Genomic DNA, 16640 nt, shown 5'->3' with positions numbered 1-16640 from the left:
TTCATCTTCCCTTTCAAATTTTTCTTTTTAATTTTCCTATTCTGAACACCAATATATGAATTATATTCAGCTATGATTTTTCCATAGAATAAAGTTTGTGGACCCAAAACAACCTGTAATCCCTAAGGCTATGTAGAAACTCATCATTGAATTATTCTGTACAAAAAAAATGCATGATTTGTTCTGTTTATATCTATATAGATCATTTTGTGAGTTTTATTACAATTTTTGTCTTTAAAAATACCCTGAAGTTTTCCTTTTAAAGAACATAGTAATCTCCAGTGTGAATAGCTTCATAAATTTTATCACTGTATAAATAAGAAGCAGGTAAACCAACTCTAATATACAAAATATTTGCATTTATAGTTTGTCTTATAGACAAAAAGTCCAGCCCAAGTTGGTGTAATTCACATTAACTTACTGTTGACCTTTCCAACTGAAAGAAGTGATCAGTTTCACCTGAAAATATGGAGACATTATGGACAATGAAGCGAAACCTTTATTTCAGGATAAAGAAGCCAAAGTTGAAAAGAACTGCCTCACGTTGTAAATCTGATGAGTCCACTAATAAATAGTCCAAGATGTTGCCAATTATTCTAAACTGGCAGGAATCACTAAAATTCATCATTTCACATATAGCCTCAAATTATTTGGATCCATTCTATCGGATTTTTTGAACCTTCAGTCCTTGTTGATAAGGTGACTTTTCAGCTGAAGTTCGTGATTTAATACTTGGCCATTGTTCAAATCAATATCTTTGGCTTCCACATTATAGAATGGAAATTTTAAAATCTCTTGAAATTCATGTTTCTGGCTTTTGTATGGTAAACAGTCATTTGTGAAACTTGACAGCATATAATTGTATTACTTAGAACAAATGTTTTTGCAACCACCTTTAAAAGATATTGCACAATGCAATATTTTTACAATGTCTTCTTTAGAATGTGTGAATATATTTGTCAGGTTCAGATGAATTACGTAACAATTAAACCTCAAAGCTGTTACGAAGTATACAGTTTATGATTACTTTTGTAAAAGAAAATGGAAAGCATTTGAAATATAATTTTACTGTTTCATATGTATTTTGAAAAAGAAATAAAGTGATTATAAATTATTTTGTCTGTGTTTATAGAAAATATCTTTTCCAGATTTAATTTTGTGACCTTTAAGGTTTTCTTTAATAGACACTATTTGTCGCACTCATTAGTAGTGCAGAATGATTTATTTATCAATAATCCAATAATAATTCAGGTACTGAATATATGTTAAAGGTCTTCTGTAATACAGTCTATTTGTCACAAAAGTATTAATTTAAATTCCTGGATTATTTCCATTAAGAAGCAATGAAACAATCATGTGCCAAGTGTTAAAACAGGTAAATGCTATTTATACACATTAGCTAAATTTCTTTTACCTTCCAAAAATATTCCAAGCCCCTAGAAATACGTTAGCAGGTGATTCAGCAGTTGGGGTGTACCAGATATTTGCTGGGTTATTTGTTTGCTTGTGTGTTGCCTCCAATTTTCAAAATATTTTCATGTATATAGATATAGCAACAGTTTTAGACAGTAAACAGGGCATTGACTCAAATAAAATTGTAACTGTTGATAAATTGGATGTTCTATACCTAGAGTAATTTGTATATAATATATATATATATGGCCAGGTGTGGTGGTTCACACCTGTAATCCCAGCAATTTGGGAGACCGAGACAAGTGGATCACCTGAGATTAGGAGTTCAAGACCAGCCTGACCAACATGATGAAACCCCATCTCTGCTAAAAATACAAAAATTTAGCCAGGCAGGGTGGCAGATACCTGTATTCTCAGCTACTCGGGAGGCTGAGGCAGGAGAATCACTTGAGCCTGGAATTATTATTTGAATCTGCCAATGTGAATTTGAGAAAAATGCTTTAATTTCTATTTCCTTTTTTCTAGCAGGATTTGTCAAATTTTACATAATGATTGGCAATTTGGATTTTATTAAGTCTTTTCCCATTCTTCCATTGGGATTTTCTTCCTTATTTATTTTTAGAGGTTTTTATTTCAGTTTTGAATGCAGATAAATTTTTTCATATCACCATATCTCAAACTAATTGTTCTTCAAAGGAGATGTCATAATATTAGGCTATAATCTATAAAGGATGTTTATACAACATACATAAAAAAAAACATATTGAAATACAAGTTGAGGAAATGTAAAGCAAAGTTTAAACAAAAGTTAGCCTCTCTTGAAGCTCATGAGCTCTTATCCTTGAAAATCTCCAGGGTGATGTCAGGCCGTCACCCACCAGTGTGTCTGAAAGAAGTAGAAAAAATTCTTTTCATGGATAACCCATTATTTATGCTATTGTTTTAAAATCCCTTGGAAAACAAATCCTTTTTGTGCCAAATTTGAATAGTTTTTATTCTATCATCTACTCGTACAGTGACACAGAATGGAGTAAAGTTGTATCCATTAATGTCCACAGAGAATAAGACCAAAAATTAAACAGAAGCCACAAATAGGACCCTTCACAAATAGTTTCCATTTTCATGCTGCAGTTAGAATTTTTTTAAAAAAAAATTTTCTCCAGGTGAAAAAAATCCAACTTTCAACTATAAATATAAAATATGTGAACAGAAATGAATCCCCATTATGAATCTGTTTAGTGAGTCTGATTAGGTTGTATGCATTTTCATGAGCAAGTAATTTATTAATTTTAGAACATAGATGAGTAAAAACCTTACCTTAAATGGGAAGCTAGACCTGAGTCAGTAACAGAAACTCAAGCCAGAAAGTGAAGGAGCCAATAGATAAAAATCACACAGAACACAAGGTACAAACAGGCCACAAATTGCACAGTCCAGGACGACTAGAACAGCCTGTGATCTGTATAAATGGTGCTTCCAGGAACACGCAACTCTGACCACCTCAAATTAGTAAATAACAAGGCATAAGTAGTGCTAATAGGTACAGAGTTAACTCAAACAGAAGCTAAAGTTGAAAGCTGAAGTTGAGAATTAAAGAGGAGATTTTTTTTCTAATGGACATGTTACCTAAAACATACAGAATATGTGCTATGCACCAAGCACTGTGTTCATTAACTACCATATTCCTAATCTCTGTGTACAAAATCTCTGTAATTTATTATTGTGACCATTTTAAAGATGGTGGAATTGAGGCTCAGATTGAGTAAGTGGATACACCCATAGTTTTTTTTTTTTCTTCCATTTATTTTATTGCATTTTAGGTTTTGGGGTACATGTGGAGAACATGCAAGATTGTTGCATAGGTACACACGTGGCAGTGTGATTTGCTGCCTTCCTCCCCATCACCTATATCTGGCATCTCTCCCCCTGCTATCCCTCCCCAACTCCTCACCCCCCACCGTCCCTCCCCTATTTCCCCCCAACTGACCCCAGTGTGTAGTGCTCCCCTCCCTGAATGTGTTCTCATTGTTCAACACCCGCCTATGAGTGAGAACATGCGGTGTTTGATCTTCTGCTCTTCTGTCAGTTTGCTGAGAATGATGGTTTCCAGGTTCATCCATGTCCCTACAAAGGACACAAACTCATCGTTTTTGATGGCTGCGTAATATTCCATGGCAGAGCACAACCTTGCAAACATGGCTAACTCATTCCTAAATCAGGGCTTTTATTCTCTACAAGACATGAGATATAACAACTAACATTGATACAATTTTAAAACAGTTTCACATATACTCTTTCTTAATTCTTACCACAAGGCATGTGGATTTCATCACCCCCATTTGACAGAGAAGCTAATTGTGGTCAACAGAGATCAAATGAAAACCCAAGGTCTTGTAGTAGACTATAGAGCTGGGCCTCAAATCTAGGTCTTCGGCCCTCCAACTACATGTACATTTTATGTCCTGTTGCTTTTCTAGTTGCCTTCATACCATGAAACAAAGTAAGACTTAAAGGTATTTTGCCTCTTTAGGTAAATCACTTAGATGAAAGTCATATTAACCTCATTACCACTTTACTCATCTATAAATTGAGATTAGTTTTTTCTGCCTGATCTACCACTTAGTTAATGCATGTGCCATCTTGTAATATGTAAAATATTCTGCAAATAGTAGGTACTAGTTTTTGCACCAACATCATTCCCATCATTAATAGGAAGAATCCATGTATGGGATATTTTTAAAAGCCTAAGGTAAGGTGTTTGTGCAGATGGAGTGGCTAAGAAGGGAGTAAATGCCAAATTGACCCTGACCTGAAAGAAAAAAAAAAAAAAGCCATGAAGAGTAGAGTAGAAAAGGAGCCTAGTCAATAGGCTCAAGTTCTATAGACTCCTGTTAATCATATTCAACTAAAAACAGTCTGTAGAGAACACTCACTCTCCACTATACAGCTCCATCTCCAGAAAATGCATGGCTGAGCATCCCATACCTTTACTTAAAAACCCTACATGGATCTTAAGAAGAAAAAAAGAGTGGTAGTGGAACAACTGGAAATCCAAAAGAAAAACCTCATATCATACATAAATTAATTTCATCTACGTCACAACTAAATGGATACCTTAAACCTATAATTCTTCTGGAAGACCAAGCAGGATATCTTTGTGACCCTGGAGTAGGCACACCTGGCCAAAGCTTTCTAGTGTCTTAGAATGACCAAAGACAATTATAGAAACACACGAAAGTAAAGGTTTAAATTTCCTCCAAATGGACCAGCAAAGCAACTCAGAGTTTCGAAGCAACTCTAATCAAAACTGCAGCAAGTTTTCTGTTTGTTTGTTTTTGTTTCAATGGAAACTGACAAGCTGATTCTTAAATGCATATGGATAAACAAAGGTCTGTGAACAGACATTCTGCTGAAAAGAAAAGAGTTGAGATTTCACCTAATAAAAAAAAAAAATCATCCTCATCCTGAAGCTATAATCATCAAAACAATATGGTACAGCATGAAGTTAAGGAAATTGACAAAACAGAGTAAAACTATGCCACATAGATAAGGAAATTAGATATATAACAGAAAGGACATATTAAGCTGCGAGAAAACAATGAAACTAATAACTGCAGGTTTTAAAAATGGAAAAATATAAACATGGAACCTCTTTTCAATTTACATACTAAATTCAACTTCAAGTGGCATTCAAATGTCAAATGAAAAATTTCAAAATTCTGTTGTAAAGTTTAAGTAATTTAGAAAGAGGAAATGGTTTTCTTAAGACACAAAATATGCTCTACATTGAAAAAGATGATGAATACTATTACATTAAATAAACAACTTATAATTATCAAAACAAATATTTAAAGAGTAAAAATGCAGCCAGATGTGGTGGCTTAGGCCTGTAGTCCCAGCTACTCAGTAGGCTGAAGCGAGAGGATTGCTTGAGCCCAGGAGTTGAAGGATGCAGAGAGCTATGATCATGCCAGTGCACTCCAGCCTGGGCAATAGATCAAGATCCCCATCTCTAAAAAAATTAAAAAATTAAAAAACAAGAGTGAAAACAAGCTACAAATTGAGGATAAGATATTAACAACATATATAACTAATAAAGAGTCCATAGCATGTTATGTAAACAAATCTTACAAGTCAATAAGAAGAACTTAAGTAACCCAGTATAAAGTGAGCAAAAAACATGAAAGGTTTTAATGGAGGAGGAAAAGCTTATGGGCAGTAAACACATAAAGAAGTACTCCACCTCATTAATAATTAAAGAAATGCAAATAAGGGTTATAATGACAAAAATATGTAACAATTGACAATGTCACAGTCTTACAACACTAACTCCAAAGAGGTGGTAAACCAATAGAATTTCTAATATGTTTCTAATAGGAGAGTGATATTAAGAAAACAATTTGGAAGTATCTATTAAACATTCACATGTATGGGATGGAGCAATTCCACTCCTAAGACTATACCCAGAGAAACCTTCAACCATGTGGACTCAGGAGATACATACCAAATTTTAATAGGAAAACAGTACAAAATGGAGGAGGGGAGAGGAGTGACTCACATGCCAATAAAAACAGTGGTGGATAAAGTGTGGTATATTCAACAACAAAATATTAAACAGTAGTGGAATAACTTAATTATTTCTACCTACAACATGGATAAATCTTAATTTAAACTTTTTTTTTGAGACAAAGTCTCACTCTGTCACCCAGGCTGGAGTGTAGTGGTGCGATTCTGGCTCACCACAAAGCTTGAAAACATTATGCTGAGTGAAAGAAACTGGTGACAAAAGACAACATATTTTAGGATTGTATTTATATGAAATATGATGTACAGAATAGGCAAATCCATTGAGATGGAATGTAGATTTGTGGTTGCCTGGGCTGTCGTAGATGAGAAGACTGAGGACGACTGCAAAGAATATAGAGTTACCTTTTGAGGTGATAAAAATGTTCTAAAATTGATTGTGGTGATGGTTGTATAACCACATGAATACAACACTAAAAACATTAAATTTTATATATGTGGGTAAATTGTTCGCTATACAAATTATATTTGAATAATGGGGTTATCAAAAAACGGGGCAAGAAAATAATAGACATAAAATTAAGGGGAGAGTTTATTTGGAGGTGGTAGCTGGAACGATAGAAAGAAGATGAATAAGTAAACTCATATACGTAACTAGAATGGTCTAGTTTATTATTATTATTATTATTTTGAGACAGAGTCTTGCTTTGTCACCAAGCTGGAGTGCAGTGGCACGATCTTGGCTCACTGCAACCTCCGCCTCCCAAGGTCAAACGATTCTCGTGCCTCAGCCTCCCAAGTAGCTGGGATTACAGGCATGTGCCACAGTATAGTTATTTATTAAGATTTGAGTTCATGGCTGCTCTTTATATTAACAAACACATACATACACCCTTATCTGTTAACATAAAATAAAAGAGGACTTTCTTTACATGAACCAATGAAAATAATTTGTCTACAAACCAAACATTATGATGAACACAATTCTATAAAACAGGTTCATTTTTAATATAATTAACATCTACCTTGTTATATTTTATGAATCAATCTCAGTATACAAAACCAGATCACTAAATCAAATGTAGTTAATTCTGTTAAAGAGAAAAAAAATGGGCCAGGCACAGTGACACACACCTGTAATCCCAGCACTTTGGGAGGCCAAGGCGGGCAGATCACGAGGTCAAGAGATCAAAACCATCCTGGCCAACATGGTGAAGCCCCATCTCTACTAAAAATACAAAAATTAGCTGGGCATGGTGGTGCACACCTGTAGTCCCAGCTATTCAGGAGGTGGAGGCAGGAGAATCGCTTGACCCTGGGAAGTGGGGTTACAATGTGCCGAGATCCCACCACTGCACTTCAGCTTGATGACAGAGTAATACTCTGTCAAAAAAAAAAAAAAAAAAAAAAAAGAACAGAGAGAGAAAAATGTACTTTTACTACTTAAAAAATGAATGGCATTAATCTCTAAAATCTCACTCAACCAAGGTAAAAACAAACTGCATCTGTGTTAATTCCCTGACTGTTCCTATCTACCCTGTATTTATATTTTATTTTAAATCTACCTGGTTCATTTTCATTTACCACTATAGTCTCAATCATGATACAGACTATGGGGAAAGGGAAAAAAAGAGCAGTGATAGAAACAATGTTGGCTAAAAGCTGACACATAAAGACTGGTGGTGGAGTAGAGATTGGGAAGAGTGTTATTAGATTACATAACATTGTTTTAAGTAATCTCACAAAATATCTAATTTTAAAATTTTTATTTTGTTATTGATAATTCTTGTAACTTTGAAATATCAGTTTTAAGTTTACCTTTTGGGTTGTTTGGGGTTTGGTTTTTGGCTTTGTGAAACTTCTCCTTACTCTCCTAAGTGTGTTTGCTTCTCTTTAAGGCTTCTACGGTTGGAAGGAAAGAAAGGAAAGACAATACTTTCACTTTGGCACTTCTACGGCAAAATTACAACCCCCTCATATGTGATATAGAAGTTTCAAGGAAAACATGAAATTCAAATCTGAAAGCCAATTTCAGCAAACCACTCCAAAGGTTAGTTAAGCTTCATTTTTGCATCATTGTTTTATGTAATCCACCATATACAATTCAATATGTGTTTTCAACAATGTCATTTTCTACGTGGTACACACTTGCCTTTTTCGCAGATATTTTGGGAAACAAAATGCCTGCCATATCTCAGATGCATAGTGTTATATAAAAATATTTAAAGTCTGGAACATTTGGAATTATTTTACTCCTTACAAAGCCTCACCATTGTTCAATCCAAAACATATATTTTCTACACCCCTACTAAAATGCAAACCTGTGTAAATGCCTTAAATATAAGCACAGATTTTACTTCAAATGAATGTTGATTTGTTAAAGATTCATTCTAAGAGACTATTGATACTATTTTCAGCTGTCTTTTCAACAACAATAAAATTTACGAATCCTTTTTTAAATAAATTTTGATATTCAGCTGTCTTACATGAAGTGACAGCTGTCATTTATTTGTACATCAATATTTCCATCAGAAACTACTAAATAAGCCAACAGGAATATAGTTACCAATGTCATATGGCATTCTAATTCTTATAATCCTATTTTGAATTTGCACGATTTTGTAGGAACATCTTACAAACTAATATATTGAAAAACTATCCTTTTATGGATGGTATTCACAATAAAATACACTATATTTTTCTTTTGAGACAGGGTCTTGCTATGTTGCTCAGGCTGGAGTGCAGTGACACAACCACAACTCACTTCTGCCTCAGCCTCCCAAGTAGCTGAGACTTCAGGCAGGTGCCACCATGCCTTACTAATTAAAAAAGAAAAATTGTATAGATGTGGTCTTACCATATTGCTCAGGCTAGTCTCAAACTCCTAGGCTCAAGCAATCCCCACGCCTTAGCTTCCCAAAGTGCTGGGATCACAGCCTTGATCCACCACATCTGACCTATCTTTCTTAAATATAAACATGCTTGACTGAATAAATATATTTTGCTATCAATTTCAGGTGTGTTCTATTTGCCTAACCTGTTGTAAGTGATTAGATAATTTAATTTTAATTATAATTATATAATTGTAATTATTAGTAACAGTTTTATTATGAAATTGGCAATTAGTCCTTAATTACAATAATTTCTAATATAGTCATGTCATCTATTCTTAAATTTTTCAATTTTTTTGTATTGTGAAAAACATAATGAAAGAACTCTATACACGGCTAAATTTGCATTCAACTATAAGAATAAAAAAATTTTTTTAATGTGCAAGTGTTCAGAATATAGCATAACCATACACTAAATACAAGATATTTGAAGAAGTAATTCAACAAAATGAGAAAAGAATAAAAAACTCAAAGATTTTAATAATAGAAATGTCATAGTATAAAGAAATTGTCTCCATGAAATAAAACTACTGAAATAGAAAATTGCTTGAATATTAATTTACTAAAAAATATAGTAGAAGAATCTTGAAAATGTGATATGAAAAGTATAAAATGATAACATGAACTAAAATTTTAGATTTCCTCACCTAAAACGTAGATATGAAATGAAATGAGTGAAGAGATGGAAGACAGGGGGTTGAATTTATTATAATACAGGGGTGGCTAATAGACACTAATATTTTTAAAAAATAATAGTTATACTATATTTACCTAAAAGCATATATCTACAATGAAAATAATGAATATACTAATAGAGGTTAAAAACAAAGTAGTCTAGATTGCAAAAATAAAAACACATAGAAGCAAAACAACAAGAAACCACTAAAAACAGTACATTACATAAAAAGGTAATATAGGATTAAATATTAGTTAAGATAATCAAAAGAAGTAAAAAACCTCCCATATTTATAGCAAATGCTCTTAAATATACCGTATAAATTTTCGACAGTATAATTTTGCCAAGAAATTATGAACCACTGCATTTTAAAAATCACATTTCAGAAAATAATTGTTATCAGGATATTATTTTATAAATTTTTAAGAGATATTGGGATGGGAAAAACAACATCATGCTTGTAAGCTCACTCATGTAAAGACATTGCTCCAGAAATTCTGTCCCCTCTTCCTCATATCATTATACTGTCCTTATTTCACTTTTATTCCCAACAGCATACAAGCATGATGCTGCTTTTCCCATTCTGATTTCTCTCTTTCTGAGTGCTTCAGTGTTCTCAGTGGAGAAGGAAGGTCGCTGGTTGAGAAGGAAGGTTGCAGGGAAAGGATTCCAAGGATGAGAAAGGAAGGGGTAGGAAAATCTTCCTGGAGAATGAGGTTGAACAACCAAGGGGAAGGCGCTCTCCTGCTAGGCAGAACTAAGGGTCTCTTTTTAGGCTTATGGAATGAATTTAAAGTGGAAACAGTCAGTATAGTTGTATTTTTTTCTTCTGCCATGCTTAGCTCCAGGGGTACTGGCACAAAATTTTGGAATAGAAGAGAAAGAGGAACTGAGCTGGAAACACAGGAGGTAGTGATCCAAGAGTAAAGTGCTTGAAATTGAGATGACAGAGAGGTTGCATTTAGGAGAGAAACTATACCACTGTGAGTCGCTATAAAGACATCATGCTTACACTTTGTGAAATACAGTGAACAGACTGATTCATAGTCATCTGTTCATTTTTTCCATGGATGTTATTGAAAATCTATATAGGAGAACACAATGGCCCCAGACCCTGCTATTATGAAGCTTACTTTAAGGGTAGGAAATAAATATTAATAATCATTCTAATTGAGATATGCAACCTATTATATTATATTACAGGAAGACTTCACCTAGTCTTGTAGAGAGCTTGATCAGTGGAGGTTTTATTGGAGGAAAGGGAATTTTAGCAGGGACATGAAGAATGAAAAGAGAGAAAGCTGCCTGTGCGAAGATGCCGAGTGCATTAGTAGAAATGAAAGTGGTAATTATGAGTGGAACAAAAAGATTTGCAGAGTGAGGAGAAACTAGCACAAGGTGAGCTGGAAAGAGGTGGTAGGAGTTAGCCTATGTAGGGATAGGACTACTAAAATGGCCTTTCCAATAGGGGCAATGGGTTGCTTGCGGACAGGAACATTTCAAGTTTACAATTTTAAAGTTTTGAGTGACCAGATTGGAGCTGTGCAAAAGTGAAAGACAGACAGAGAACACTGAAAGAGGTGTATTTGTTTATCTATAGAGACAAGGTCTCACTCTGTCGACCTGGCTGGAGGGCAGTAGCATGATCATAGCTCACTGCAGCCAGCCTCTAACTCCTGGGCTCAAAGGATAGGAGGGGCATTTTTGATGGAGGAAGAGAGTTCAGAACTTGTTTTTCCATATACTGAGTTTGAAGTGACTGAGTTATCTAAATGCCTATGTCAAGTAGATAAATATCAAAACCCAAATCATTTGCTAAGAGTAAGAAGGAAAGTCAGGAAGGGATTAGGCCTTTAAGAACAGAGAGTAAACTTCAGAAGTAGTTATGAGAAAGCTACACAAGATTGGTGCTGAGAAGGTATAGGATAAAAATGAAACAATTATGCCAATAGGCTATTTAAGCCAACAAGAAATATAGGCAGTTTAGTCTTTCAATGAAATGCATTGGGGATTTTAAGATGGAACAGTTTGGGGTGAGAAAAGGTACAAGACACACCCATGGAACCGAGAATGTCAGGTAGATGGGAGAACACCATTTGAGGCAAGTGGTCAAGGCATTAGTACCCTACATGGTTCACATGATCTGGCCCAGAGGTGAGTAAGTGAGCAACTTTTCTGCTTGAGAATGCTGCCGCAGGAGGTCTGGTTAAGGCAAATAGGTGGAAAAAGGTGAGACTTTGTAATAATTTGCTGTTCATAGATGAGGAATACCAAATAGCACAGTGAAAGGGTTCAGGGGAGTGTAAGAAGAGTAAGAAAACAGATCAGTGGAGAGGAGCCCCAGGACATTATGAGAAACACTTGGGAGTGGTTGGATGACTATAGGTCTGAGAGTAGAAGGAGTGCCAAGATTTTACCTCAGTAGATTCTGGAGGGTGGTGAGCTCTCAGTTCCCCAGGGCTGCTAAAGTCTGGAAAGGAAGTCTGGCTCTTTGTGATAAGGCAGGGAGCATGCTTTCTTGATCTCTTGGGGTGACAGCTGTGGGAAGCTCCTGGGAAGCTTTTCTTGTAACCAATCCAACAAGTTGAATTGCACTTTAATTCTCTAAAAAAGTTAACAGTTTTCTGGAAAAGAAGAAAAATTAATAGCTTTTAGTTATGATTGGAAGCATGAGTCACCTCATCCCCAAAGACTACTCCTGTGTCCTGTGGGCAGATCTAAAAATCAAAATCTCCAATGTAAAGTATGAATTTTCATTTTCTGCTACTTGATTTCACTTAACATTGGATAAAGTGGTATGTACCTCCACCATAAATGGAGACTCTTCAGCTGAGGTATCATACAGTCTTCCATTAGCCCATTCTCTTATTGAAAGTTGTTTTAGATAAAAGTCAATTTGTACAATCCATTTTGGCTAAATGAATCATGTTCATACTCTCATAAGTTGTACCTATATCATAAAAGCAATGACTAAACACTTCAAAGTCACTTTATATAATGTGAGTTTTTTCGCTTCTGGATAAGAAAAGTTATATGAGTTAGGTGGTTAGATTACTGCTAACGTGTGTGTGGAGGGTGCCATGCAAAGGCTATACTTTGAGTACTCAAGGGAAGCAGCAACAAAAAAAATCTTCAGCCACATGTTAATTACTTAACTGAACTTCTGCCCGAAACCTCTGCCTCATTTGTACCTTGGCCAATAGATTGAGACAATTTAGAGCCTTATCACACAGCATATATAAACATTAACTCAAAACTAATTAAAGACTTAAAACCTGAAACTGTAAAACTATTAGAAGAAAATATAGGAGGGAGAGCTCTATGACATTAGTCAGGGCAATAATTTTGGACATGGTCCCAAAAACACAGACAACAAAAGCAAAAATAGTCAAGTTGGACTACATCAAACTAAAAAGCTTCTGCTCAGCCACGGAAATAATCAACAAAGTAAAGTCACAAACTACTGAATGAAAGAAAATATTTGCAAACCATACATCTGATAAAGGGTTAATATGTAAGGAACTCAATAACTCGATAGCAAGAAAACAAAAAACCCAATTTAAAAATGGGCAAAGATCCTAAATAGACATTTCTCAAGAGAAGATTTGCAGATGGACAACAGGCATATGAAAAAAATGCTCAACATCACTAATCAGAATATGCAAGTTAAAACCACAGTGAGATATATCACTTCACAATTGTTAGAATGACTGTTATCAAAAAGACGAAAGAGAAGTTTTGACAAAGATGTGGAGAAAAAGGAACTCTTATATCCTGTTGGTGAGAGTGTAAATTAGTGCCTCCATTGTGGAAAACAGTATGGAGGGTCCCCAAAAAACTAAAAATAGAATTACCATGTGATGCAGCAATCCCACTTCTGGTATACATATATGAAAGAATTGGAATTGGTATGTTGAAGAGATATCTGCACTCCCATGTTCATTGTAGCATTATTCACAATAGCCAAGACATGGAAGCCACCAAAGTATCCTTCAATGGTTGGACAGATTTTTTAATGCTATATATTCACGATGAAATACTGTCTATCCTTAAAAAAAGTAAATCCTGTCATTTGTGACAACATGGATGAGTCTAGAGGACATTATGTTGAGTGAAACAAGCCAGGCACAGAAGGGCAAAGATCACATGATCTCACATGTATTTGGAATACAAAATAGCCAAATTTACAGAAGTAGAGTAGAATGATGATTATCACAGGCTAGGGTTTCGGGAATGGTGGAGAGGTTAGTGAAAGGATACAAAGTTTCACTTAAACAGGAGGAATAAATTGAAGAGATCTACTGTACATCATGGTGACTACAGTTAATGATATCAGTAGAGGTCCAAGAAGCAGTACAGCATAGGCAGAAAGCATTGCCTGTTGGGTGAAGAGTAACTCTAAAAATTTAGAGTTGGCTGTGATCTAAGGGGAGCCCTCTAACCAGCCTGAAGCTTAACTTCTGTGAATGAGTGATGGGCAGGGCGCTTGGAAGAGTTTTGGGAAGGGCAGTCTTCCCCTACTGCCAGGTCCTTGGATAAAATGCTCCATCAGCAGGATTCTTTGCTTTAGAATTCCTCAACATGTGAATTTAGGGGAGAGGGAACTCAATTCAGTTCATAGAACTATTGGGTTTAGGTTCAGGAAGGGAGCAGACAGCCCATACATACATATCATCCAGTCTCTCCCTTGGTCTTGTTCTCCCTGTTTCTCTATGTTTACATCTCTGTCTGTCTCTAGCTCCATCCTCTTTGTATCTCTTCCTATTTTGTATTTTTTTTCTTATCTGCACTACAACACCAGGAAGGATCTATAGCTTCTGAAATTTTGGTTTAAAAAAAAGCAAAATTCAAGAGCCTGAAATAATTGGTTTTCTGACTACCCAGAAGACACTGGATCTGTAATATTTCTGTTTAATTCCAAAAATCTCCTCTTCTTTGCAGCTTCTTGAAGTCAGATGCATGCTATAAACAGATGATGGCAACATAAGATGTTAATTCTTACCTGTGGCATAGTTCTCCATGTTATGTTGTTGCTTTTCCCCAAAATTACAAATGTTTTAGATACCAGTACTGAGAACAATCTTGTCCCATGTCCAGCTGTTTTATTATCTAGTTCAGAACATTTTGTCTTTCTGTTTTGAATCACAAAGTGACCTTACCTGTTAACCTCCTGTTATTGACACAAATCTAAATAGCTTCCATAGCTATGACTGCGTCTACACATATGGCAAAATTGAACATCACTGAACTTGGTATTTCACTTGGTACAAATCACCTCAGCAACCCTGTCCATTTCTAAGAAAAACAAGAAACTTAAAATCCTACAGCTCTCAAGAGAACACTATACTTATTACAGAGGGTTTGTCCAACAAAATTTGAGGGCTAAACAAAAATCTACGGTCCTATGGGAAAGGAGTTGGCATACGTTTTGATGGATATTATACCCTCTCCTCTACTGGATGCTCTGCTCTTCCTTCTTTACCCATTAATTTAACTCCTATACTCTAAGGGCAATCAAAATATCACACCCCTCCATTAATGCCTCTATAAGATTCCAACGTGCAAAATATCTTTAATTTTGCCATTTTTATACTATAAAACAAGAATTTTATTATATGTGTGTGTATGACTTCTCTATCTACTTGCTTTCCTGCAAAATTATAAAACTTGCAGCAACAAAGGCCATGTATTCCTTTATAATATATAATATAGCACTAGCCACACATCAGGATTATAACAAATTCTTTTTGCTTGATTTGATATTGAGAATTGTCAGTACAATTAATAATATCCCTCTGAATTCTTAATTGCACAAAATGTACGGCTTATTTTTTAATGCTAAAAAAACATGATTATAATAGCAGGGTCACTAAATCATAGAGGGACCAGAAATAGCATAATGTAGGACTCAATTTTTCATAGTATATTCTTGTTTTAATTGTTTCAAATCTTTTATTTCTATTTGGTTTTGGAAATTAAAATATGGATAAAAATTATTCTGTATATGTAAAATGTATTATTTTATTATTATAAACATAAATTGTCAAAACTTGATTCTTGTTGCGCAGCTTATTACCATTATTTGATTTCTCCTGGAGAAAACTAATGAAAAGGCACTCCCTAGAATTTGTAATGGTAAATTTCTGCAACAAAAAAATTGTTATGCTGTTTTTTTTTCCTCCAGGGAATATTCAATGTTCTCTCTAGCAAAGAATTTAGTTGCAAGAAACCATGGAATTTTAATCACAGAAATAACCCTCTCAGCTTGGTAGTCAGCACCATCACAGAGAATAGAGATTTGCTAAAACTGGAAATCAAAGGTAATCATAACGAAGTAAGGGGAAATGGATAGTTTGAGATAAGATATCACCGGCATTTGGCTGGATTTTAGATCAGATTCCCTGTGGAACTGGTACTGGACAATGCTGTGAGTATAAATAAAGATACTAATGACATTTTTGTGGGCCTAAGAAAATTAGAAACGAGAAGGATAACTCAATAAGAGGTGAGGTAACCGTGTAGTAACTCACCAAGACAACTGTACTCAAAATAAGAATGCCTAAAAATTTCCATGCTCTATTTTTAAATGAGACTAAAAAATCAAAGTGAATCATATAAATGCAATGATATCCATATTTTTCATTAGGGTTTATTTGTAAAAGTAATTCAAAGCATGATACAGTGACTAAAATCACATGAAACCAATGAAGGACCAATGTGTTTAGAACCAATCTTTCTCATATACATGGTGCATGTCCAGAGGGGGATAGAATAAGGTGTACATTAATATAAACGAGAGTAAAGGACAAGATCTAGAACAATGGTGGGGAAAGCAATAAATGGAGGGTCCAAAAAGGCTAACAGCCCATAAGAGCCTGACTGACTACAGACGTGCTCTATGGCCTCATGGGCAGCAAAGTTCATCACTGTGGTTGGGAATCTCTGGGCTTACTGAGTGGTTATGCAACTGCATGATGATATGGTTTGAATATGTGTCCTCTCCAAATCTCATGTTGAAATGTGGTCTCTAGTATTGAAGGTGGGGCCTGGTGGGAGGTGTTTGAATCATAGGGGCAGATCCCTCATGAATGGCTTGTCACCATCCCGTTGGTGATGAGTGAGTTCTTGCTTTGAGT

At 35.1% G+C, this 16640-nt stretch overlaps 1 protein-coding gene across 1 annotated transcript in view; it reads left to right on the top strand.

The window, feature by feature from the left end:
* SYT10 (synaptotagmin 10) overlaps positions 1–16640 on the top strand; it is a 93742-nt gene that overhangs the window by 61455 nt on the left and 15647 nt on the right. The window contains exon 8 of the transcript XR_004259918.1: positions 7836–7987. The gene's annotated coding sequence lies outside the window, so the exon portion shown is untranslated. The remainder of the gene's footprint in view (positions 1–7835; positions 7988–16640) is intronic.

Source organism: Sapajus apella, unplaced genomic scaffold (assembly GCF_009761245.1).
Source record: "Sapajus apella isolate SASKATOON/1434 unplaced genomic scaffold, GSC_monkey_1.0 scaffold66, whole genome shotgun sequence".
Classification (NCBI taxonomy): domain Eukaryota; kingdom Metazoa; phylum Chordata; class Mammalia; order Primates; family Cebidae; genus Sapajus; species Sapajus apella.
The sequence above is the reverse complement of the archived record's forward strand: the minus strand, read 5'-3'. Positions and strand labels throughout refer to the sequence as shown.